The sequence below is a fragment of the Mustela erminea genome, chromosome 1, assembly GCF_009829155.1.
Source record: "Mustela erminea isolate mMusErm1 chromosome 1, mMusErm1.Pri, whole genome shotgun sequence".
Classification (NCBI taxonomy): domain Eukaryota; kingdom Metazoa; phylum Chordata; class Mammalia; order Carnivora; family Mustelidae; genus Mustela; species Mustela erminea.
In genome coordinates this window covers 155,589,166-155,617,132 of record NC_045614.1, presented here as the reverse complement: position 1 = coordinate 155,617,132, position 27,967 = coordinate 155,589,166, and the positions used below count along the sequence as shown (strand labels likewise).

Sequence of the window (27,967 nt, the reverse complement as noted above, 5' to 3'; positions counted from 1 at the left end):
GAGCTGAAAGCTGACACTTATCCAACTGAGTCATCCATGTGCCCCCAAAATCATTTAAGAACACATTTGACCTGTGGGACGCCTGGGTGGCTCAGTTGGTTAAGCAGCTGCCTTCGGCTCAGGTCATGATCCCAGCGTTCTGGGATCGAGTCCCACATTGGGCTCCTTGCTCGGCAGGGAGCCTGCTTCTCCCTCTGCCTCTAGCCTGCCACTCTGTCTGCCTGTGCTTGCGCTCTGTATCTCTCTCTCTAACAAATAAATAAAATCTTTAAAAAAAAAAAGAACACATTTGACCTGAAAAGAGTTCCAATGATAGTAAAGAGAGTTCTCATATGTTCTATACCCTGTCCTCCCTGATGTTTGCACTTCATATAACCACAGTACAATGATAAAAACTAGGAAGTTAACACACTAATAAGCTAAACTATAGGTATTGTTCTGGTATCACCGGTTTTCCCCCAGTTCCCAAAGTGGAACTGGTTCAAACTGAACCTCCACTCGCTGACAAAACCAATGGGAACCAAGAGTGGAACCTGGCTGGGAACAGGGAGAGCCCAAGAGAACTCTAGAGAGTAGAGGAGGAGGAAGGAAGCAGACCTCCAACGTGACTGCATATGATGGGGGAGACAGGAGGCTGTCATCTTCCTGAAGGGGAAGTGGGGTGTCATGAGCTTCCAGAGTGAGGACTGTAGAATTAGTCACCCAAACACTCACTCTCATTTAAGAATGGAGGTCCTTATTCATTTTCACTGGGCACATCTAGACCTAAGAATCAGGAGGCAGCTTCTCGGGAGGATGGTGGTGTTGGCTGTAGAGCAAGTGGGCATTTCCCTTTGAGCTGTACCTGGTGCTCAGTACAGCCTATGACAGAGTCTATATAAACGGCACCTCTTAGCCTCCTCTCAAATGCCTATAGTAACCGATTATACAGGGTAGACTAAAAACTAGGACCAGTGTGGTGCTTGCCATGTTTAATAACATTTGCGAAGCAGCAAGATACCTCTGGGAGCAGAAATAAGTAAGATGAAGAGAAAGAGGGAACAGCTAGAATTGCAACAAATTATCTTGGCTGAGACTTGTCAAAAAAAAAAAAAATCATTTTCACTGCCATTGGGAAAGCTGACTATCCTTCTTCATAACTCCACCCAGGTTTGTGGATGGATAAGCAATTGTCATCAATGGTTTCCTGGCTCGCGTGAAATCTGGAGAAATGCAGCTGAAGGAGTTTCAGAGTATTTTGCATGCAGTACAGTAATAGTCGCTGTCCCCAGCACCCCCTCCACTCCACCCCCACAGCAGTAGAAGCTGCTTACCCAGTTGGATTTCCCATTCTATGAACCAGAGAAAGGATATACATAAGCCAGTAGTAAACATCCCTGCTGTTTGCTTGACTATGTGAGGAAGGAGGGGTTGGAGGAATGGGGAGAAGGGAAAATGGAATTCCTTGTGTTCAAGAAATGAATTTTCTGCCTACATGGAGGGGGAGACTCAAGCTGAAGATTTAATATGCTGCATAAATATTCCTGTTTCTTCATTGATAAATGAAATGGAATCTGGATGATTAAGTCAGTGAGTCACAATTCCTTTGATTTTAGCGTTCGGTATTCTTTCATGTTCCATGTTATATGGGGCAGAACTTTGGGGTCTCAAGCAAGCAGTTACACAGCACTTAAAGATCCAAAACTCCTTTCTGAAAAATAATATTGCCTGTACAAGTGAGTAGACCTGTAGCAACTGCATGTGAAGGAGAGGGCTGGTCTCTCCAGGGGAGATGGCAAGTCTGATTGTCAAACGCGGACGATGTAGAAGTGATTGTGGCTCCTCCAAGGACTATCCAGGAAGGAATGCAGTTGTCTGGCGGATTCCAGTTCCTCATCCCTAATGTTATTAATATTTGTTTATCATTCTAAATATATTCTATGAATGTAAAAATAATTGACTCAATCGTATCTCCCTAAAACTCATATGTTGAAGGCCTAACCCCCCATGTGATATCATTAAGAGATAGGGGCATTTAGGGAAGTAATTAAGGCTAAATGAGGTCATGAAAGTGGAGCCCTAATCCAAGAGGATCAATGTTCTAAAAGAAATGGAAGAGATACCAAAGACCTCTTTATCTCTGCATGAGCATCGCAGGAAAGGTCCCGTGAGGACACGGTAAGAGGCAGCTGTCTACAAGTCAGGAGAAGAGCACTCACCAGAAATCAAACTTGCCACCATCTTGATCATAAGCTTCTTGTTTCCATAACTATCAGGGAGTAATTTTTTTTTCTTTTAAGCCACCCAGGCTCACTCACCCACGTTACTCATCAGGCACCCCCTGACTGCCACCTAGATTCCCTAAGTTTCACTGTAGCTCAAGGTAAGTTGTCAGCAAACAGAGTTACTAGGTACTAGTTTAGCTCACTCTCCTCACCTTCTCTGAAAAAGAAAACAAAAGAGCCTTCACTAAGTTAGGATTTAATATTCTGCCTTCTGCCTCTATAAAAAGTTGAAATAAGAACTGTCTGCTTAAGGGTTTTAGTGTCTCTTACCGGGCTGTCATTGAAGATACTGTCCACTGTGTTACTCAAAGTTCTTTAAATAAATTCTCATTCCATAAATGTCTGCTTAGGTTTGATTCTGGAATAATAACAAGGTCTCTTCAGGTGAATGCATATACTTTCTCTTGTCAGAAAATGAAAGTAAAATAACGCACAAACTTCTACTCTCACATTAGGAAACAAAAGAAACTTTCAGCCAGACGCATAGAGTGACCAGCTGGGCCCTGCTGCCTGAGGAGGTCACACCTCTCACATCTTATCTAAATGAAAAGTGAGTGACTCCCACCCCTCAGTCACGTGCAGATACTACTTCTGTGTTCAAATTCCCACCTTTTAGTCAATTTTAGGATGAACTTTGCTATGTCCAAAAATTAACATTCTAAGGGCTAAAACTCAGTGCCATTTATGTCACTGACATTCTCATACTCAATAATGTAGGCAATCTAAGTCATAAAAATACACATTTTCCCTGAGGGACCTAAAAAACCTATCTTCATTTTGAGTGAAATAAAAATTACATATGAATATGTACATTTGTCCCTGATTCTACAGAAAAAAGAAGGCTGCTTCACCCAGAGTCAGATGAACTTTTCTCTTAATCTTTAAGTGTCTTTTTGAGTCTTGTGTTTCAATAGCAATCTGCATCATGGAAGTAGATAGGGTACAAACTTGAAACAATGAAAAGAATATTGTTTTTTACTTTAAAAGTTGACAATGTCATCATTTAATGCTAAAAAGAAAGCCAAGTTTAAAAGTTAAGTTCCTATATTTAATGACTTAGTAAAGCCCTAAGTCTGCTTAAAATTCAGATCACAAATCCAAAACCTCAATTCTTAGCGAAGCGATAAGTCTGCCATGATGACCTGATAAAGCAGGTTGACTATCATTTGAATCCTCAGCCCTTTTCTCACTTTTGGGATCTAAAGGAACAAGAGTCAAAGCGTATTGCAAAGACCCCAGGACGCATGCGGCCATACTGTCATTCATTAGTTGCTTGAGCTTGAGAAAGTGACTAGAACAATCAATGGCCTGACCTAGAAAATGTGGCTGCTACTGCTCAAGGTTGCTGTGATGAGAAGAACATGAAATGCAATACGTACACATCCTTGGGAAAGGTGCAAGCGACATAATAGCTTTAATAATAAAAACTACTAGGTACCAAGCCACCTTCTAAGTAATTTACACATACCGACTCAATTAATCCTTACCACTACTCTATGAGGAGCTATTACTATAATTCTCATATTTCACAACTGGAGAAAATGAGGCATGGAACAGTCATCAGACTTGCCAAAGGCCACACAGGAGCCAAGATTTGAACATAGGATGTCTAGTGCCGAGGTCCGTGCTCTTAACCACTTTGCTCCCTCCCAAATGTAAGGGATTATTAAAATTAGTAAGCTCCCAGAGGATCCCAAAGGTAGACAAATTTCTTTCAAATAGAACTTTCCTATTTTCAGCCCTGAAATTAGTTCATGCCCAGGAAAAGAAAAGCGAATCTTCTTTTGCGTCCTTCCTACAGCACTGGTTCCTAGTCAGCAGAAACAGATAGAGGACTACTCGGGCTCTCATTTGCCATGTTGCCTCTGTTAAGTGTGTTAGAATATGCAATGTGCTTTCCCACCTACTAACTCTAGCTTCACCAGGATGAGACGAAACAAAAATTTAATACAATTTTCTTCTTACAGAAAAGAAGTTAAGGTGGGAAAAAAGGACGTAAATGGCAAGTAAATGTAAATGGCAGAGGTCTCCAACCTAATACAAGGCAAAGTGAGGACGGGAACTCCTGTTTCCCTGAATCTAAACTCTGGGCCCCACGTACAAACCCATCTGGGTTTTCAACAAGTTCTCACTAAGCATGGTAAGGGGTAACACAGTTGAATCCCTGAGTCCTTATTGTTTATGTATCTCTTTTGTGAGAGAGCAGAGGGCATGGTGAGACAGCATGCTATGCTGTTGAGTGCAGGACACTAGTCATGCCAGCGAACAATGAAAGAAAGAGGTGTTTCCAGTCCCTACATGTGCGTATGTTGAGGATATATGTGCTCCTCAAGGACAAGGGGCCACCAGCTGTGCTGGCTGGCAGGTGTGTCTGCAGATGATGAATCCCTCCTTCTTCCCCTGTTCCCGCAGACCTGAAGTAGAAGGTAGAAGAGTATAGAATGCGGAGCTCCATCTGGTTCTTTCCCAATCTTGCCTATAGATGGTGGAATTTTGCCCTGGAGGCGGCAGCAGCAGCAGCCCGTGTCCATTTGCTTCACTTCCCAACTGTGGCAGCACATGGCCAACAGGCAGCCAGGAACTAGAAAGCATAGCAGAGGACACTTTGAAGAAAACAAGGGAGGGGTGCCTGGGTGGCTCAGCTGGTTAAGCATCTGCCTTCAGCTCAGGTCATGATCCCAGGCTCCTGGGATTGAGCAGAGAGCAGTCAGGCTCTCCACTCAGCAGGGGGTCTGCTTCTTCCTCTCCCCCTGCCTTTCCTGCCTGCTCATGCTCTCTCTAGCTATGTCTCTCTCTAGTAAATAAAAACAATCTTTTAAAAAAATTTTCTTAATTAAAAAATGTTAAAAACAAGGGAAGGGCAGAAAGTATTCCCTTTTTGGAAGCAGCAATGAAGAATCACTACCAAAGAGATAAAGAAGGCACCAAATACTTACTGATGAGGAAACAGAGGCTCAGAGGAAATAAGTGATTTCTCTGGTAAGATATGTGCTTTACATTCAGCTAAGAGCTCCCCTCATCACTCAGTCCTGTTACTTGACAGGAAGCCCACTCCCACTGCTTTGTCTCAGAGATTAAATCTGCGGGAGATAAGACAATGGAGAAGGTAGAGTCATCCCAACTCAGATGAGAAAACTGGGGCCACTGTGGGGTCAGCCAGGATGAACACATCAGTGGCAGGCAACCTCATGCCTAGTACTGTTTCTATCACCCAACAAAGATACAGTCCCTCTGAGGATCCCACAGATGCTTTCTAAAGTTACTTAACCCATCACATGTTTCTGATATATCCGTGAAAACTGCCATTACCCATAATTTCAATGTGTTCACTCCAGCTGTCTTCATCCAAATTTCACAACACAAGTCTAGTGTGTCTTCCTCCCTCCACAGGTGCAGAGAGGGTATAGTGGGCTTTCAGCCTTAGCAGATCCATGTAGATGATCTACATCTACATGTCCATGAGTATGGACAGGGATCCTCCAGCAGAACCACACTCCCCTTGCCCTATCAGTTGGCAGAGTTCACAGTTGGAGAACTACAGGCTGGTGGGTGGCATGCAACACAGTGAAATGAACATGAGTGGGGACACTATAACTGGGATCCAAAACCACACTATCCCTTTCTAGCTGTGTGACCTTGGGCAAATACCTGACTGCTCTGAGTCTTGGTTTTCTCCTGCATAAAACAGAAATAATATCTTCTTCCAGTGGTTGTTATGAAATCTAAATGAGATCATGTTTATCTAGTGCCGGAGATAGTGTCAAGCACACTACAGTAGGTACTCAAGAAATAATAGTAAAATGTCACAATCATCATCATTATTGTTATGAATCTGCCTCTGAACTGGAATGCAAGCTATGCAAAATCAGGAGAATTTTATGCACCTTTAGGATCTACAAGCTTCTCTTGATGCCTAGCAAGAATAGTAATTAATAAATTCTGAATGAATGAAAAGCTGTCAAAAAACAAAAAAACAAAAACATAAACAAAAAACAAACCACTGCCTCAGCAGAAATTGATCGCAAGTTGATCTGGAGATATACTACCAAATTAGTTTATAATGCTTCCCTAAATGTCACTAGGAGGTAGCCAACTTAAACTGTAATTAATTAGAAGTGATCTGTACACTTGTCGAGTGTGAACTGTTACAAAAAGATGCTTACTGAGAAAAGGAAGGACGATTCAACAAGAAAGGCGAGTGACAGTGGTCATCAGAGCTGAGAAGCGGGGTCTGTCTCTCCCCAGCTCCACTCGGGCATGAGGGTGCTCAGGCTGGAAATGTTCTGGCTCTTCAGACAGAAACATCTCTTGGGACGAGAGAGACAATTCATCAAGCTACCAAGGCTTGACAGGACTGTCCCTTGAGGACATCCAGTTCTGATTCTATATTCACCAAGGAACCTTCTGAACTGTCATGCGTTTTTCTAAGCAAACCCAGAGTCTCAGGCCAGGTTTTTCTCCAACTGCAAGTTAATAAACCTGCATTCTGACTTACATATCAGAATCGCGGTAGGAGGGAGTATTATCATGAACCAATTATTCAGTGCCTAATCATGCCAGGAAAAAAAAAAAATAAATACAATAAAATTGCTAGGGCTTTAAAACTGCGGACTGGACGTAAAAGTTAGAAGGTCCACACATGTCGGCCTTACCTGTCATATTACTTAAATGAGTACAGCAAAGATTACAAGAAAAGCTAAGGAAGTCCAGCCTTCAATGTTCAATGTTATTATTCCCTATTGGGTCCTTCAGAGTTCAAACAAGCATTATACAGACTACAACAACAAAAACAATTGCCTTTGTCTCAATGGACACCAGGCAAAAGATCAAGAGGCAGTAGATGTATATTATAGAAAAAGAAATAAAAGGAATAACTTTTAACAGAACAATTGATGTTAGAATTATTATAAAACACAAGATATTAAAATCCAATTTCCTGAGATTTTTCAGTATAAGGTAGATTAGTGGCTGAATATAGTTAACACTCAAACCTATCCTCTCATATCTTTCTAGCCTCATGACTCTTTGAATGGCACCAAAATAACTTGCTGGTACAAAATGCAAATAAACTAATCATTTTATTTTATATATACAAAATAACAACCTAAAAGACTTTTTTTTTTTTTTAACTTTCCAACAAATTGGACTGGCACTGCATAGATTGGGTGTAGATTATCTGTGATCTATGAGCCCAAAGAAACTCAATTTATTTTCATCTGGCCACAATATCACAGACACATTCTTGCTTATAGTTGCAATATGCAACATGTTTTAAAAACCTTTATCTGTAGAATCCCAGATCCTCTATAAAATAGAATGCCTTTCTGAAATTCTTACTCTGTGTCTAAGTATAACAATCTCTAGCTATGTTGGTCTACCTGTGGTTTTCATGGTGTGTGTGAGTCTATCTGACTCTAAATCCTTCTCATTCTCTTTCTCTCCGATGACCTACATCACTGTCTGATTCTCACCCCTCCATATTCCATTTTTCCTCTTTTTCTTCTCATTCCCTGTTTTTCTTTTCATCTGTCCCAATGCTGTACAATAAAACTTCCTGTAATGATGAAAATGTTTTATATCTACACTTGCCAATGTAGTAGCCACTAATGAATGACATGTAGCTATTGAACATTTAAAAATCTGGTTAATGCAAACAAGGAAGTGAATTTTTAATTTATTTAATTTTAATCCATTTAATTTTAAAAAGCTACAGATGGCTAGCAGTAATCATATCACAGAATTCTAACACACTGAATTAATATTGGAATTAATATTTTCAACCACTACAGTATATGTGCATATGTGTGTATATAATCTTTATCTTTTAAAAATAAGATATTAAATTTATGTGGCTCTCAAATTTTTTCTCCCTTTCATCCCTCAACAAACTTATGGCCCCTGATAATTTTTTTAAAAATCCCCAAGCTTGTTTAAATGTTACTATAATTTTTTAATAGAAATGAAAGGTTAAAGGTTGATTTATTTGCATTCAAATTTTCTTATTATTAGAATGCCAAACCTGTTTTCTGGTTTTAGGTTTCTTTTACGTTGCTTATTTCCTTTGCTTATAGCAAGTTCATATACCATTGCCTGTTTTTGTACCATATACACATTGGTTTATTATTCCACTTGGAAGAAAAGGAATTGTTGAAATGAATAATTCTTTATGCAGACATTTTTCTTACGTTTTCAAAATGTAATAATTCCTTCAGAATGAAGATAGCACTACAGAATCTATTAATTGCTTAGTGGTTTTTTTTTTTAAAGATTTTATTTATTTATTTGACAGAGACACAGAGAGAGAGGGAACACAAGCAGGGGGCGCGCGAGAGAAAGAAGCAGGCTTCCTGCTGAGTAGGGAGCCCCATGTGGGCCTCTCGATCCCAGGACCCTGGGATCATGACCTGAGCCAAAGGCAGCCACTTAAAGGCTGAGCCACCCAGGCGCCCCGCTTAGTGTTTAAATTTGTAGAAATGTACTCTTTATACAGGATTTTGCCTTCTACTTACTGTTAGTTATTCTATACTGCAATAGGATATCCTTTCTTAAATGTATTTTCATACAAAAGAAGTAAAAAATGTATCATAGGAAAAAATTCCCTAAGCTTGAAATTTCTAAGGACTTCAAGGAAGGAAAAGGAAAAATGGAAAAACGAAGCAACAAAGGAAGAAAGAAGGGGGGAAAAACCTGTTTTCAGGCCCCATACTTGAGTAAATCTATGAACCCATGCTGTGAGTCTGCTTTGGCCTTGCCTATCAATAGAACATTAATGGCTGATTAGCAAATAGTGAGGATTTGTGGATTTGGCATGAGGAGATCTGTGTCAGGCTCTTCCATTAGGGGTTCCTGAGTGCAGAGGTTTCACCCGCCTGCACTCCGCCCTGGCTAGAGCAGACATCAGCCAGGAAAGCAGCTCCGGTCCTGAACCTGGAGGGTGATTCAAGCTGGAGCGAAAGCTCCGCCTACAGGCCAGAGCCGCTAATGCAGCCTCCCCAACACAGGGTCTTCATTCATCCTGACAAGAAGCCTATACAGTAGAAAATCTCATCTCCAAATGCTGCCACAAAATCACACGTTCATGGGGGTGTGAGGAGGTGGATAAAGTGAAGCATTTGTCAATTCCATCTCACCAAAACACTACCTCCCTGATTCCGCCACAGTGAAGCACTTCATTTCAGAACAAATAGCAGTTCATCACCAACCTCCTTCCTGGATGCAGTTTAACTCGGCAACAGGGTCTAACGCGCCTTCACAGCTCCCGCTTCCCTGCCGAACGTACGTGTCACTGTACATCCTTCTCTTTTATTTGGAGATTGAACAATGTAAATGATTTTACTGACAATGAAGTACTTATTAAGGAATCTAGAGATAGAATTAGATCCTCCTACTTTCCCTTCATTTAATGACAATGGAATAATCTATTGTTACATTAAATGCATTAGAGAGGAGCATAATAACCCCGCTATTTTTATCAATTCACCGCCACCTTTGCTCGATTTACACTTTATTACAGACAATGCAGAACAGTGATTTTTTTTTTTTTTAAGTTTCCTTTCTGACACTGTCTCTTTGTGGCAATTTTAACTAGATTGCCCTGGACGAAAAGCCAGCCCCGAGTCTGTGGGAGGTGAGCTTGCCAGGGAAAGCCGTCTGGGGTTGCTGACTGCCAGGGCTCTGAGTTCCTATGGAGGAAGAGCACCTCAGCATTCAAAAATTGGGGCAGTTCTGGGTTAACTGGCACTGCCCCCAAAAGCAGGCTTTTTGATCCCTAAAGGTCAGAATATGAACGCGTGGTTAGCCACCTTGCCAGTACTATACACCCTGCTGGACACCATCATATATGGGTTCCAGTTTACCTTGGTGACCAGGAAGGTGAGGCGATGGAATTGGATCAGTGAGCCATAGCAGAATCAGTATTTTTCCATTAAGGCCATACCAGAACCAATATTCACTCATTCACTCATTCATTCATTCACCCAATATTTCTTTGGTTCCAACACGCAGATACAGTACCAAGACTAGAGAGAGGCATGGCAGCTGCCCTCCCAAACCTCACATTTTCTGGCAGCCATCTGACAAAACGTGTTTGGCCAAAGCCCCTATTTCTACAGAGCTAAGACATTTATTACAGGAGAGTTCAGTTAGCTATCAGCAATGTTGGAAATACAGGAACAAAAATGTGAGCCATAGCTTAGTTGGTTCTTTTATTTAATAAACATTCTGATGCTACTTGCTATCCCAGCAACTTAATCTTCATTTGTTCTTACCAAATATTTAAGGAGCCTCAACCATGGGGGAGGCATTTGGCTGGCTAGGCTTTTTTATAGGTTCTGTGAGCAGTGCAAAGGCCCTCAAAGAGCTCACAGGCCAAACGGGAAATAAGACATGTGTATAAATAACTACATTGCATTGAAAATATACAAATAGCACAAAAAAAGGCAAACAGAGAAACTGTCGGTAGAGTTCGGGGATGGTGGCATTGTTAGATGGAACAGGAAAGCTGGAGTGTATGAAATCTGAACCGAGACTTGATGAAAGAGTAGGATTATGGCAAGTGGAGATTCTTCAACACAAAAGCAACAGAACGCTAAGTTTTTCAAAACACCTTTGCGTTCTTTATCCCACTTGTGCTTCATGAGAGCTCTGTAGGATAGAGAAATTAGCAATATTGTTATATTTTCTTTCTGAATGTAAAAACTGAGCCTTGGATAATTTAAATGACACACCCGAAGCCACCAGGCAGGCACACTGCTGGACAAGTTTCATTAACACACAGTATTAATGGGATCTCCAGTCTGTCTAGGCTGTGGTAGACACAATTCTAAAATGACCCCTCAGATTTCCCATCTCCTCTCCTCAAATAGTCTTCAAGACTGTGAGCTTGATGGATATCTCTCCATCACTGGGTAATGTTAGCACAACTGATTTTTTTAAAAAGGAGACCCAATCACATGAGACTTTAAAAGCAGAGCAAAGAGGTTCCTCCAGCTGGTCTCAGAAGGGGAAGTCAGGGTGATCCAACTTGAAGAAGATTCCCCGCTTTGGAGATGGGGAGAGATGTGAAACTCTCCAAGGACCTAAGAGCAGCCTCATGGAGATAGACCAGCCCCCAGTCAACAGCAGCAAGACAATGGGGACCTTAGTCTTACAACCCCATAGAAAGAAAATCCGCCCTCAGCCTGAGGAAACTTGGACACAGATCACTGACTCAAGACAAGGACTTTGCTTTCACACTCATGAGAGCCTGAACAGAGGACCTGGATAAAACATGCTGAACCTGGACCAATAGAAACTATGAGGAAGAGTTTAAAACAAAAATAAAGCTTATGTGCACTGTTCTAAACCTCTAAGTTGGTAATAACTTATTACAAAGCAATAGAAAACTGATAAAGAGGTCACCTCAAATTTTGCTATAACCTGTTTATCTAACTTCAGAATGCCGTACTCACCAAGACAAACTTATCACTCCAAACAGGGCAACCTTTCCCCTGCTGCTGAGTACACTTTGTCCTTTGCTGTCTTCCCAGTCTTGCTCATACAGCTCATCCCAATTTTTACGATCTCATGCCCTTTCTTCACTTATACAAACTATCCTTATAACTTCAAGGCAGAGGAAGCAAAAGGATACAAGCCTGCCTGACTGGGCATAATGGTGTGGTAGACTGCATTTTCCAAAAATGGTTACAACAGTATTTTGGGTTGCACACAACCATCTATAATTTGCCATTCTCCCATGAAGAGGTGCAGTCTGTGTCCTTGCACCTTGAAACCAAACGATTTCAAGGCTGGAAAGGTCTTGGTTACAAGAGATAACAGACTACAACAGAAGTGACGCTCTATGATTCCAGAGGTGAGGTCACAAAAGGTAATAGGCCTTCTACCTAGCGCTCCCTCTCTTGGACGCTTGTCCTTGGAACACAGTTAGCATGCTGTGAGGAAGCCGAGGCCATGGGGGAAGGCCCACAGGACAGATTCTGAGACCTGGTCCTCAACCTCGGTGAGATCTCAGCTAGTGACATTCGGTTAAATACTGAACCATCAACTTCCTGGAAGTGGGTGGGAGCTCTGATTTGGAATATTACTAGTGCCAACTTCCATGGTGTAAATATTGCCACTAGGGCTGATTTTGAACTACAAAATGATGCCACTGAAAATGGATTTGGGGAGGAGATGCACACAAGTGGCTTTGTACAACACTTAAGTTATTAAGTGTTGGAACAGTTTGTTATAAAGCACACAAGTAATCAAAACAGATAAAGGTGAAAGAGAGGAAGATTTCAAGATGACCCTGAGATTGTAAGCTCAATAGGCCAGAAAAGCAAAGCATTTATATAATTAAAGCTAAGGAATCTGCAGCCAGAATTTTTAAGTTTAAAAATCACAATTCTAGACTAAAGCAAAGCAAATAGATAACAGGGCAGCTGATATTGGTTAGACATTAGGTGATTATCTGATTAAAGTAATTCACACTAAGATGTTACTAGAGCCCAGCTTAACCTCTCAGGGATTTTTTACATTTTGAAAGAAGAGATTAATAGAACAAATTAGTAGCCCTCATAGCAAAGCTAGTTTGAGAATTTCTGTTGCTAAAATCAAATAATGGCAGTTTTAAAGGACACTTCAATGAATACAATTTTCTCAATTTAAAATTCTGTCCCACTGGAAAAACCAAAGTTTTCTTAAATCTTTCATAAGTGCTATAGTTGGCTGTTGGTGAGTCCTCGCAAATGACAAGACAATTAAGTTCTACATTACTATTAGCAGAAAAAGTTAGAATCATCCCTAGTTGATTGGTATGTACAATTATGGAAATGACTTCATAGTGCAGCACACAATACAGTCAGATTTTCTGCTGGTTAAGTGGTCTTAGTTTGTAAATGGTATTAAGTATATAAATATTTCATGGCGTTCTTCTCAGAACACTACTTCTTTCAGGTGTTTTGCCAACTGAACAAGATTGAGAACCACTAGCTTAAATGAATCTGTCATTAGTGGAATGTAAGAGAGGGTATTTTTTTTAACAGGTTGGAAAGCCTTGCTGCACCATCCCTGTTCTGAACAGCTGACATGCATTCACCACAGGACAGAAAAATTAGTAATCAGCAACTTGGCATCTTACTTTTTTTTTTTGAATGGCATAGAACCCTAGCCTTAAGGCAGCAGAAGGAAGCCAGAGGCTTTCTGAAGACAAATTTAGCCTAAAGACGGAGAGCCATATGGTGGTCCAAAGAGATATGTGATTAAAAGGTTCAACTGCATAAATGTAAAATGAAAATTGTAACCAAAGTCTAAGGGTGAGACCAAGGTGATTCAAAACAATTAGGAAAAATAGGAAGGGACCCAAGTTAGCAATCCTAGTTCTATCATGCTCACTTAGTTGCTTTGAGAAAGTGCCTGTGTGTGAGTGTGTGTGTGTGTGTGTGTGTGTGTGTGTGTGTGTGTGTATGAGAGAGAGACAGAGAGAGAGACATCAAAGTCTTGGAGAACTGTTTCTCAAACAAGTCTATAAAATGTTCTATCATCAATAGATGACAAAGTCAGCCAATTTTGGAAAAAAAGCACTCCTTTTGTATCAGACTTACAAATAAAAATAATAAAATGAAAATAAAAGACTTAACTTTGAATGGTAAAATCAGATCACATCTGGTAAAAACAGATCACATTGAAATATAATTGCAGTCATACTCAAAACTGTGATGGCTGAATTTTATAATATTTGGACCTCTTAATAAAAATGTTAGCTAAAAAAATGTAAGCCAGCCATAAGATTCTGAGTTTACATAAAATACAAGAATAATTACTTATTGATATTTTCTGTGGTTTATATCCCATCCATTTCCAAAATGGATCTGAAGCGGCATTCCCTTTTAGATCAAAGTTGACTCTTCAAGCTCGCTCTCTCTCTCTCTCATAATATAACAAGATGAATAGGTCTTGAGAGCTCCTTTTCTTTATTGTCACTTGAAGCTTCTTAATAATTTAAAGTATTGAGGAAATCAACCTCTTCTGAGTTTTTTAATCTACTTTTCAGCCCTATTTCAGTGCATATTCTTGCTATAGCTATCTTTTTTCTAACACTGACTTTCCTCAAACTTTTTTCTTTTATCTTTAAAAAAATTAACTTCAGAGTCAAGGCTGGTATAGAGAGCTGGAGGGTAGGGAGAGAACTGGTATCCATCCCCTTTGAAAAATTTGAAAACAAAACAAAACCCTTTGTTGGCAAGAGTGTGGTAAGAGCCATGTGCTCATACACCTGTGAGTCAAAATATGACAGAGCTTTTAATTGCCCATATCCTGGATTAAGAATACACTCATTGTGATGAGCCCTGAGTACTAGATCAAATGACCGAATCATTATATTGCACATCTGAAACTAATATAACATCGTATGCCAGTTATACTTGAATTTTAAAAATGAATCAATTAATTTAAGAAATATTGCCTTATCCTTTGACCCCAAAATTTAAAGTTAGGGAAAGCAGTCTGAAAAAATGTTCAAAAGATTTTTAAAAATCAATCTGAAAGTCTCATCTCATTGTTAGTTACAATAGGATTTTTAAAGTAGCATAAATGCCAACAATATAATGAGTTTAAACACATTCTAGTATATCTATATAGTATAATAATCTATAGAACTCTATACACAGTATGATTTCACTTATATATGTTTCTGTGTGAGTGTACACACACACACACACACACACACACACTCACTCACACACACGACTGAGGAGGAAATAAGCAGAAATTCTAACAATTACTTCCAGTGTAAGAACTGCAATATTTCTATTCTTCTTCTCTATATATTTCTAAACTTTCTAAATGTTCTATAATGGATATTATTTTTACAATCATAAAAAATAATGCTATAAGTTGCCTATTCATTTCCTTAAAAAATCAATCAGAATACCCAAATCTCTGAATTACTCCAGAGAGTTTGATGCTAGGTTAACTTGATTCCTTTTTTTTTTTTTTTTTTAAAGAAGATTTGCTTATTTGAGAGAGAGAGAGAGTACAGGCACACATGCGCATGAGCAGAGGAAGGGATAGTGAGAGAGGGGGAGAGAGAATCTTAAGCAGGATCCACGCTGAGCATTGAACTGGACCAGGAGCTGGATGGGGGGCAGACACCAGGCTGAACCTGGGGCTGCACGTGGGAATCGGCCTCACAACCCTGAGCTACAACCAAGAGTCAGACGCTTAATGGACTGAGCCACCCAGGTGCTCCAACTGACCCTCCTTTTTATTGGGTGTGCCCCACTAAGACTTTGCTTCGGCTTCGTTTTTCCTTTTCCACTTGTGCCTTATGCTGCCTGCTCCTGAGGACTGCACCCCAATGTGTTCCAAGCGGGGAAGGGGGTATAGTTTTCTCTCTCCCACTGATACTGCTATTTTCTACTTTCTGCTTTTCCTAGGCCTTATAAGCCAGGAGCACCCTCTCTTTTTCTCTTCCTTTTTCAGGCCTTGCCCTAGCAAGATACTGGCTTTGACAGTGTTGTTATTTTTAATCACTATCATGAAACCTCCAAAAGCCAATTTTCTTCCTGGGTTCACATGGAAGTAGAAGTTGTGGGCCAACATGCTGTTTTGTTTTGTTTTGTTTTGTTTTGTTTTGTTTTGTTTTAAAGAAAAAATTGTCAGAATTCTGAAGCTTGATCCTAATTTTACTTTCTGTGTTTATCTTTTCTGGCTCCTTTATGTAAAGATCCTCAATAAAATATTAGTCCTATGAAGATTTTTGGCTCCTTCATCTCATATATATCAAGAGGTCAAGAATATTTATACCCTTTGAACCAATATTCCAGTTCTAGAAACAGAGCTCCGCAAAAAGACCCAAAACTAGGGGTGGAAGGAGGGGGCACATGATGATATATTCACTGAGCATAATTTATAAGAGCAAAAATTTAAGTAACAAAAGGGACCTGCCATTGGGAAATACTTAAATAAAATAAGGCACATCCATAAAATAATTTTTTAATTACAGGTATTAAAATTAATGACTAAGACTAGATAGCAATGGGCAAATATTTAAATATAATTTTAATGGAAAAAAAAAAACCCAGTGCTTAAATAACTTCTAAGCAAAGTAAAAAAGTACAAGAAAATCTGGAAGAACAAGCAGAGATTATAAAGAAAAGCATCATTTTTCCCTCTAGTTACTTTCATTAGTTTGGAATATATTCAAGTCCTAATAAAAAGGGACTTATTAACAATTCTAAAAGTTCCAGTATTGAAGGATCTTACTACCCACGTGTGGACTGAGGTGAAGCTTCCGTCCTTCCTACTTACCCCACCCCCAGCAAGACAATGGTAACCACCTTCTAGAGAAGACAAAGACAGTCCCATGTCACAAAGATGGCAAAGCGTCTCATGTTCCTCCCACCCAAACAGCTCTACTCGGAACAAAGCCAACTCAAAACCATAATTTACCACTGTCTTAACCATTTGTGACACAGCCTCTCTCCCTGGATCTGCCCACAGCTCGGGCACTATTTCTTCCCATGACAGTTGTCTTGTGCAACAAAGTTAGCAAGTCTTCGGGGGCCTGTGATGTGCCCACCAGGCAGTCATGCAGAGAGGGATTTCCCACTACCTTTTGGAGCTAATATCTACTGTCTGGCCATGCCAGAGGCTACCATCAGGAGACATCTGAGGATGGCTACACTCACTTTGACCATGTGGAGGGATCCCTTTCAGGCCCTCTGCCAGACCCACAGCCACCTCTGCTCTCCACCTACTTCTTAGCATTGCTGTTCTATTTGGCCTTCCACTAGAAAGTTCTTAAAACCTCTCATTAAGGCAGCTAACCTTTTTTCTATTTCTCAAGGTGCTTGTAGGAAAAATAGTACTTCTGTTCCCTGTTAAGTCTTCCCCCCAGTGGATGGCTGAAGAAAGGCAATTCACTCATCCTGATGGAACTCAGAATCTGCAGAGCCTCTAGACGCTGAGCCCTCTCATTCCAGTTCTGTTAGTGTGTCCAGGGAGCACAAAAGACCCCCTAGAGGAGGTGTGCATCGGGATATGCAACTCCATATGCATCATGACTAGGTGAATTTTCAAAGCTGCACAATCTTCCCACCCTTCCAGTAAGAGGAATATCCCTCATTAATGAGACTGTCTTAAATGCCAGGGGGCTACGTAGAAACTTCACTGAAGGTCTTCACCCATGACCTTGCTTGCCTTTTTCCTAGGCAGCCTTCCTTGGGCCCAAAGGAAGATTTTCCTAAAGTCCTGAGCTATTGCAGAATCCCAGGTCCCTTATATGCACACTTCATTTTGAACTTTAGAAAACCACATGTACATAAAAAAAGAATTAGAAGAATACACCCCCAGGCTCACCCCACCCAAATGATCATTACAATTGTTAGAAAAGTGAAATTACAGATGATTTATTCTCTAAATCCTTATTTTCCAAATGTTTATGTTTACTCTTTTCAACCTAAAGTACGGAGCACAAATAACACGAGAATGTCCCAAGATCCTCACCACTGATCAAAGCTTCCTACAAAACCAAAATATTTCTTCTATTTGATCTTTGTTTTGTTTTCCCAACTTCTTTCTCCTTTCTGGTGTGGATATCTAATCGTAGTCTCAGACATCTGCCCATTCATCCATCCCCTTTCCATTACTGCCTTCGAGAAACCAAGTAGAGAAGCCAAGAGCAGCCTTAAAAAAGAGAGAGAAAGAAGGAAAGAAAAGAAAGTAAGCAAGTAAGAAAGAAGCACTCAGCGGCAGCCACAGGCACTAATGGGAGAAGCTAGAGAAGGTGTCGTTTTTCACTCAAACTGACATTTAAGCTGTTTCATAAACATGAAATCAAACTTGAGGGTCCAGATGGGCTGCCGCCCCCTCTGCCTTTTGCTGGAATGACATGCTATTTACCAGCCTCAGAAAGGGGGACTGAGGAATGAAACTTTCGGATGATGAGTCACTGAGGGAAATGATTGACGAGCGATGAATGAACTGGTGATTTTTTCATACAGAATCGGGAGAGAGCCACGGCGAGGCTGACAGTGATCCCCACGCAGACTGCAGCCAGTGGGATGGACTGTGACAAGCAGCAAGAAGGTCACATTTCCCAGGCCCTGAGCTGAGAACAAGTCATGGCGTATCACTAGGTACACGGAGACATTTCCGAGAAGGCAGGGTCATTCTTATTGTGGGGGCTCCTGATCCCACACAGCAGCTGTTTCGTGCCCTACATGCAACATAAGAAGAACAGCATGTGAGGCCAAATATAAAATCTGAGTTTGGAAGACACCGGCATCCTCCAGGATCTTCATTTCACGAAATGGAGTATTTACGACAGCACTACCCCAGCAGGGCACCCGAGAGCCTGATTCTGGAGGTGAGTGTTGCGGAGCCCTGTCTGCATTGCCAGAGCCTTGCGCAGCAGCAGAAGTGAGGAAGCAGGGGATTTAAAGACGCCCTACTAGGACTCCAGCAACACCATGCTCTGGAAAGGTCTCTGTTGTTATGCTGCAAAGGTACAACTGCTCCCAAGTTAGGGATGTGAAATGCAGTTCTCCATCATTCTGGAGGACTCTCTGGAGTGCCCTGGCATTCCTCTCTAATTCCTCCTTACAACTCTGAGGAATCTTAGTTTCCTGAAAAACAAACAAAGAGACAGCCCGGGCTTCTTTTATAGCCATTGATGAGAAGAATCACGGAAATCTTATCAAATCATATTTCAATGACAGAAAGGAGATTTTAATGATGGCTGTGGCTTAAATTTTTTTCATCATTCAAAAAGCAGGAACTTGAGATCATGTAGGGTACTTTCTCCAATGAAAACACGGTGGTGATCTGCAGGTAGTAGCTGTCACCCTGAGCCACAGGTTCCCCTGAATGGGCAAAACAGACCTTTCACAACAGGACAGATTCCAGCTTGTCTGGTCAAATTCCTTGAAGATATCAGCTTTATAGGTGCCTGAGCACCCAGGGGAGAAAGAGCCTTGTTTTATTTCAATAGATCAACAAGAAAGCTGTTCTGCCTACTTCTTTCAAGCATACTTCTGTAAAACAGAGTCCTCCAGAAGGGACAATGTCAGCACAATGTTAGGGTAGGAAAAATTCCCTCTCTCTGCTCCTCCCCAGACTCCACCATTCTTGCTTAAACAAGACCTATGTCTCCACCTTGCTCCAACTCGGGCTTAACCTACCCCATACGCCACCTTTGGAGGGTCTGATCAAGGGTACTATGTAAGCTGTGCCCTCCCCCATGAGCTAATGTCTCTTTGTAAACAGGAAGGAGAGTACCTGCTGGACCATCTGAAGAAGGATTCAGAAAAACAGTGAGAATCTATCCTACTAGAATAAGGAAACTGGTAGACAGAGAAGAAGTTCAGGACAGAGGGACAGGAATACCTGACCGAGCCTGTGGCCGGTTCCCTTTCCCCTTTTAAGTCTTTCAATTATCAGTGGGTCAGTGGTTTACTGGCAGATACAGGTCTTTCTCTTGATCAAGTCTAACAAAGAAATAAACATATATATGAAGTATATACATATACTTAAAATACATATATATATATATATATACTGACATAGATGGATTGGTATATATTTTATGAAGTTGACTCAGAAGATCATTATTGTTTAGCTTGATTTGATTACAGTTTATACAATTTTGGAATTGTTCTAAATGGAAATTTCCCTTGAATGGGCCACTGGATTGCTAACCTGCCAGGATCACTAATTCCAGACACACTGTCTTATCTTATATCTTACCTTCCACACAGCTATTTATGGTAAGGCCCCCATTAGGGCTATTTGACACAATCAGTCAGGCATGTTTGCACTAGAATATCAGTAGTTTCCATTACAAAGATGCACACCAGTGTAGGGCATATAGAGCCAAAATGTCAAGCTGGTATAAAGGGAACACACCACTTAAAGAGAACGGGTCTCTTCTCTGCTATTTAGGTTCCAAATCATTTCATCGAGATACTGGGTCATATGCTGGCAACTTCCACACTGGAAGAAAATCAACGTCTTAGTAAGAGAAAGTTCTAGCTCACTGGTCAATATTAAAACCTACATTCAATTTAATTCAAAACCCAGATCTTAGTTGAATATTATGTGCTTACCCCTATGCTAGATATTGAATAGGGTTTTTAAAACATTGGTGTTTTTTTCTACCTCTAATGCCATATATGTTTGTCATGAAAAAATTAAACAATAGCATAAGGCAGGAAATAACTGAGTTCCCAACTAGACTACATTGTTGAAAAGTTTTATTTTGATCTCATGACCTCCTCTGTTGAAAAGGAGCGTAAGCGGACAGGTGTTAGGGACAGTTGCTATCATCAAGCAAAAGAAGATGACCAGACACATCCCAAAACAAAAGGATTGGCTACAGTGGAAAAAGATCTAAAACGAAGTACCTCCCAAGGTGAGCCCCCAACATCCACAGAAGATGCCGTAACAGACAACAGGTTGGAGCCGAGACAAGCAAATAGCCCCTAAGAGTCCTATGATTACAGATACATACAGGACAGTGCGACAAAATTGTGCAAAATGTGGAAGAGCCAACAGGCAGCATTAGGAAAATCTGAAAAATGAAGGCAGAAATTTTGGCCAAGAGCTGGTTTACAAGGCCTCTGCAGAAGATAGGAAAAGCTGAAGTCTTAGCCACCAAAAAACAGGGCATGATGGATCTTCAAAACGGGACATGAGATTTAGGAAAACAAACGACCTAGTCATAACACAGGGGTCCAAAGTCAGGAGGTGGACTCAGGAACCAAAGAACACAGGATTAGAGCCAGGAATGCAATGGTAACCAATATTTATACACTACCCTGTACAGATTCAAAGTATTTTCTCACATGGTATCAAACTGTATGGGCTCTTAGATCACTCACAGAATAAATTCCCTTAGCACATGCCAGGACCCATAGCATGGATGAAACCCTAGAGATAGAGCACAGAGATGAGGAAGACATGGCCCTACTACTTAGGGGAATGTGGTCATGTGTGAAGTACTGATGGGTAAACAGACAAGACAAAATGCAACTGTTCCTGAATATCACAGAGTTCAACAGGAGAAGGGAAGCCGTCCTGTCCTCTGATCCTGTCCTTACTCTTTGTTAACTGAATGCGAAGTTCACAAGTGACAGTATTTGGATCTAAGGATAATGACTTAGCAGCATTTCACATACCAAACAAGTAGAATTTAAATTTCCACACAAGTGAATATTTAATTTCCATCCCACAGGGCTGTACTTAGGGCAAGGGATCATTTTAAAATTCCATAGAATAGGCCCTGCCATGCGGAGCACAAGAGGACTTGGAAGTGGATGGGCTCTAATGAGCTGCTGTGTGATTTGGGTAATGTAGAGCTCTGAGAAAAGACCTTGTACCAATGTTAGGTGATGAACTAAAGAAAAAAAAAAAAAACAAAAAACAAAAAACATGAAACCTCAGCTCCAGTCAATGTGGGAAGATTAAGACAATAAATAAATACGTGGGGTTCAGGCCCGGGGGTACCCCGAGGATCTAGGAAACTTTGCATAATTTGAACCCAGTTTCCCTCCTCCCCCAGTCCTCCACCCAAACCTTCTGTTGCTAAGACAACAGGATGCTAGCAGGCATGTGCCAGTGTCTGCTCTCCGTATGCTGTTGCCTAGCAACAGGACTCAGCAGAGCCTGGGCTCTCGCTCTTTACACCTACCCTGCTCCATCCATTGCCTTGACTTGCTAGTTGCTTCCCCAACCCCCAAGGCAAAGAAACAAGAAGCAAGAGAGTACTAAAGGCTCAGGAGCTGATCTTTTCGTCAATACCAGGAGAAAATCCAAGCCTGGCTTCACTCAGCTTAACCCCTACACCATGAAGTTATAAAGTATAAACTCACAATTACAGCTGAACAAAATCAACGGATGATTTGACATTCTTAGTCTTTGAAATCCGGTTATGGAGTCCTAGTCTGTAATACCAAAGGAATGCTGTGATAAGGAAAATACCGAACCACTGAGGCAAAATTAACAAAAAAGGATCTTCCATCTGGAATGAGACAGCAGAAGTGAAAAACAAAAAAGGAAGAGAAGAGAGGAGAAAGAGAAATAAAAAAAAAGAAGGCAGAACCAGTGAAAAGAAGGAACAAGAGAGGAAAAGCTTTTAACTCACGATAAATAATATCTTTTTGGAATATCACAGTGTATAAACTGAGGGGGAAAAGTCTGCAAAATTATGTAGAGTGGAATCTGTTTGCATAGAAGAATAACAATTGAGCTTACTGAGCTTCTTGTGAACACCAGGCATTATGTTAAGTGCTTTACATAGGTCCCTTACATTTTCACATAACCCTGCAGGATGAATACCAAGGAAATGACTTCACAGCTAGAACTAAGGATAGTTCAGTGACTTGACCAAGGCCACCCAGCTAGAAAAGGTGGCAAAGCTAGTAAAACTGTAGCATATTCAAACCGAAATTAGTCTGGCTCAAAATTCCACATGATTTCTCGACATATACTACAATAAATATCTGGGAAAATGCGTGTGAAGCTTGTGAAATAACACAAATTTGTTAAACTGGGGACCTTTTAAAGGAGCTATAAATATGCTTTATCTAACATTAAACGAACGGCTTTTTCTTCGAAGCCTTAATGCAATAATTTATGAAAAGAAAATAATCTTGGCAAGTGGGAAAGGAAAAGCTGATCTTTCAACAAAGTGCTCAGGAAAAAGAGTTTAGAGTCCTTTTGAAGAAGCTGGAGAAAGGAAATTCCAGGATTTACTCCCATTGAAAAGGAGTAAAAAAGAAGGTTCCAATGGAAACTTGGTGACCTCTACCATGGATTTCCTTCCCAGAGGCCACACAGTGCCCCTGGTTGGGGAACACAGAACAATGCACTGACAGCAGGGATGGACACACAAGTATTCTGCACTCTTTTCTCAGACCCTTAAATCTCCCTGCAAACAGAAGACATTTGGCATTCTGGGCCCATCAGTCCCAAAGATGTGTCAAAGCCTGTCGAACCTAGGCTTAAGCCAGTAACCGTGCCAAATATATTTATTTCTCATTCTAAAGGGTGGGTTCAGGCATGTTCAGAAAATCCTTCTGGCTTATTCATAATTCCCATGGTAAAGGACCCCCTCTAAATATTAATAGGGACCAGGCAGACCCTACCTGACTATTAGTGTCAAGATCCCGGTATCCCAAGTGCACAAAATTAGGTTACAGGTTAATGGTTCTTTGCCTCCCCAAATGTAAAATGTTATTATTATTATGTTATCACATATGACAGCTATTCTCCAGAAAAAGAGCCTGGCTTTTCTTAAGGATCAGGGCCAAGCATAAAGCAGGCTTTCCTGCTTTTCTACAAAGAGCTAGATGAAGTAACCATCTTGCAGAGTTCTAAAGTAATATAATATGTAGTATGTATTAAAGTAATGCCTATAATGTACAACAACGAACTGTGGAAAGACGACTAATTGTCTCACAATATCCATTCTGCCTTTCTTTCACAGCCAGGAAATTTTAGCTCAGCATATGGCCACTCAGACTAAAGTCTGGCCAATAAAATGTAAGTACAATTGTGGTGTGGCAGCTTCTGAAACTTTAGGAAATAGCTATTACACAAAGTCAGCCCTTCTTTTCTTTTGTTCCTTCACCTGCTAGAATGTGGAGGATGTCATCTGGGAGCATGAGAGAGACAGCCACGCTACGGAGGGCCAAAGTAGGAGCTGAGGTCCCTCAGGACACAGCGGAACAAAGCTGCTACACCAACTTTGGGTCTATATGGGGCCATATAGGGCTATCCATACCACCACGTTTCATAGAGGAGAGAAGTAAGCTTCTATCTTTTTAAAGCCCCTATTTGTAGGGTTTTACTGTTACTTACAGCCGAATTCAATGTCAAGTAATACACAGAGATTACAGCATAGCTCTTGCAGCCTAACTGGCCATCGAGGCAGGTAATCAGTTGAATGACCTATAGCAGAGAAGAAAATCCTGAATAGGAATGAGGATCTGAATTGTCCCAAGGTGAGTCTCTCATCCTTCACTGGTGATCTGAGGAACTCTTGTCATTTTCATTAAAGATGCAATCTTTCTTGTAGTATGCAAAACAAGATGCTTTATTCCCTACAAAATAAGATATTTTACCCACAGGCAAAAACCTGTCCTTTAAAGTTTCCCTGCCGCTCCCTGGAGGAGAGAGAAGTTCATCAAATCCTCCTGAGCACATACCCAATATGCACACCTAAGGGGTACTATGTCTCAAAACCCTTCCAAGAGGCGATACCCAACAGGCCTATCACCACAGCCCTTGTACTGATTATGAAGGAAACTTCAGGGTAGTGAGGAAAATCATCCAGCAAAATGGACAAATGTAAAATATGACTTAATATCTTTTCAATGTTTAAAGAGAATCTGTACACTAAATCTGTACACTAAAAATCCGTACGATCCACATAAGTATTGTCCAATAGAATTTTAATGCCAACCACATACGTAATTTTAAATTTTCTACTAACTTCATTGGAAAAAAAACAAAAGAAACAACTGAAAACAATTTTAATACTATCTTTTATTTAACTGAATATGTTAAAAAATATTATGAACATTATATAGTATAATCCATCAAAAAAAAACCAATATATTTGCCTTTTTTTTTTTTTAAGGAAAACCTTCAAAGCCCAGTGTATTTTACACTTGTGACACATTCCCATTTGGGCTAGCTGCCTTTCAGATGCTCAACCACCACTGTGGCTAGTGGCTGCCCTACTGAACAGTACGGATCTAGAGTGACCACTCAGTCATTAGTAGAAATAAGGACATCATTGTAATATATTGAGCCTCTAAAGTTCCCCCAAGTCCAATCAAGGTCCATGAGTTCTAGCTAAAATTTGATCTAACCATAGTGAAGGTGACTCTGTGTGAATAGCTACTGAAATGGTTGAGCCATGTACAATCATTTCTTCAAATCTTTCCTACCACGAAGTTTTTCATTTGTGCTAACCTTGTATCTACTGCTGCATTTGACCTTATTCTCCTGATTTTGTCTTCCACAGAGGAGAGATGCAGTGAACCCAAGCCTTCCACATAACCCTCATCTCCATTGGCAGGAAATTCCAAGGACATTCTCAATTTATGGAAGCACAAAGGTGGTAGTGGTTTAGAAAGGCCAAATCCAAACCCCATTCAGTCTTGGGGTTTCCTCTGCCAACTGGCTCATAAGTACCTTCGTTTTCCAGTATAATTCTAAAGCCAAGGACACTGACAAGCTTTTCTTTAGCTACAAGCAATACTCAGTGAAACTTCCAACTCAGGTCTACTTAGATCTTTAAAAAGGAAAGTTTTAAGAAAAGGGGGAATAGCAGGAGGAAGATGGAGGAAATAGAAAAAAAGGATAAAGAAGAAGTGGGAAAAGTAAGGCAAAGAAACATGCTGGCCCTCACATGATGAGGGCTGACATTGGAACATAAATCTAAGAAAATATCTGTTTCACCTACCTGCCTGGCTAGGAATTCAAGCATTAGTCATTTATTTCTTTGAGCTAAACCAAGAGTCCATGCATACCCAGTTAAAATACAAATAGCCCTAGAAAGTAAAATACCAAACTTCAGCTCTTACTACAATTTAATTCATCAAATATAAGCAATTTGGTCAATAAGAAGGCCCTAGGGAGGCAGACACTAGTCTGGTGAGTTGTGACATGCAAGGTCGGAAAGATTGAGGAAATGGGAGCCAAGGCCTCTGGTCATTAGTGTTAGAACCTGGGGGATATGGCATAAAAGGCACATGGAACAGCAGAGGACACTGACAGGAGGACAGAGATTGCAAACCCTGACCCATCCATGGCCCATAGCCACCCTGCACACAACCTGCATTATGTCATCAATCCATAAAAATATAATTGTTCCTTTTCTCCACTCTTTTGCCCAAACTGCATATTGAACTTCCATCACTTTACCATAAACTTGCTGCTTCAGATTATCTGTATTAACCTCTCGAAGATACGAAGAATACAACATGTCACTGTCACTTCAACATTCATGTTTTATTAAGATCAGCTTCTCCTCCCTGGTCCTAGTGAGCTGCTGGCCTTCCAGTTTACTCGACCCAATAGTAATGAAATAAGCCATTAAATCTTGGGGCTTTTAAAATTTAACTTGACAGTCAGGCAGTGGAAAGTCAGTGCTTAACAACAGATCTCAGAAATTTATGAATACCAGGAAAGATCCAACAGTTGGAAGGGAAAAAAAAAAAAAGAACTTCAAGTTCAAGAGAGGTTATTCATTCAGTCATTCAACAACAGTGATGGAGTAGCTGTTACATGCCTGGCACTGTACTCAGGGAATGGCAGTCAGTAATGGACAGGATGACAAATACCTGCGTTAGGTGCCATCACAGAGCTGTCCTCGGGTAGAAACGGGAAACAGAGGAGAATGCTGGTTCAGGAAAGTGGTTGGCCAAGGGCTTGCGCCCTTCTTTCTCACAGGTCCATGTCTCTCTCTTTCCCCACACTGCCTTCTCAGGCAGCCCAACAATGCTCACCGGCCATGCATACACAAACAACTGTGCTTCCCTGTTAGAAAGCAAAGAATGAGGATGGGGGAGGTTAAGGAGGAAGAACGAGGGAAGAACTAGAATCAAAGCTTACTCTAAGTCCCTTTGCCAATTATCAACTAATGGTAAACATGCTGAAGGTAAAATCGTTACCAACTCGGCTTTTCGGTGGCCCATCTTCGCCAAGCAAGTACTCTTCCTCTTTGTAAAGCAAGAACAAAGGAATGAATGGGACTACTCTTTTTTTTTTTTTAAGATTTTATTTATTTATTTGACAGAGATCACAAGTAGGCAGAGAGGCAGGCAGAGAGAGAGGAGGAAGCAGGCTCCCCACTGAGCAGAGAGCCCAACGCGGGGCTTGATCCCAGGACCCTGAGATCACGACCTGAGCCGAAAGAAGGCAGAGGCTTTAACCCACTGAGCCACCCAGGCGCCCCTGAATGGGACTACTCTTAAGTAAAACCACCCCATCAGGGTCAGTACAAACTGTCATCCACAAGTGTCCCTGGAGCCTCAGGTTCTGGCAATGACCTCTGGACGCTAAGGAAGGTAATGGGATGGTCTCAAATATACCTATTGGAAGGTTAGATCTTCTGTATCCTAGGCTTGTATCTAATCATTTTTGCAGTGATTTCCACCTTCATTTCCAACACATGTTCTTGACAGAAATAAGGAAAGGAGAGAAAAAGCTCCAATGCATTACGAAAATCACATTTGAGAATCCTAATATCCACTTCAAGGTGTATTCCTCTTTGGTAAACATGCAGTCTGTTTGCATTTAATTCTTCTACACAAGCCCTGCAAGAAAGTTAGCCAAATTGATAATCGATTCACATGATCTTTGCTCACTCACTTATTAAAACACACCAAACAGTTAATTCCCTTTTCTGTTGGGAGCTCTTGCTAGCACTACACAGTGTGAATGTTAAACAGCTGCTCAGGGCTCCAGGAATACAGCAGAGCCATTAGGTGGCAACTATTTCAAGCTATTCAAAGCAAGTCTCTGAAATGAAGGCCCCATTGCCCCTTCAGGGAAATCTTTAGTGAATTTTTATTGATCTGATGACCCACAGATGATAAAGAATATCTAAGAATCCCAGAAAGACCTGACTTAGTTGACCAATCCACATTCTCCCTCCTACTCCCCGTAGCAGAATAAGGGGAGAGAGAAGTTTTGGAATATTCTTTGCTCCT

General features: G+C 40.9%; 1 long non-coding RNA gene across 2 annotated transcripts; it reads left to right on the top strand.

Moving 5' to 3' along the window:
* Positions 1 to 12,176: 12,176 nt before the first annotated feature.
* Positions 12,177 to 26,481, top strand: LOC116566916. Of its 2 annotated transcripts, XR_004276049.1 has the most exons (5): positions 12,184 to 12,261; positions 18,248 to 18,382; positions 23,731 to 23,786; positions 23,882 to 24,051; positions 25,276 to 26,481. It is a non-coding gene; the product is annotated as an uncharacterized LOC116566916 (long non-coding RNA). The 2 variants fall into 2 exon arrangements; XR_004276047.1 differs by lacking the exon at positions 18,248 to 18,382 and having other exon boundaries at positions 12,177 to 12,261.
* Positions 26,482 to 27,967: the final 1,486 nt, after the last annotated feature.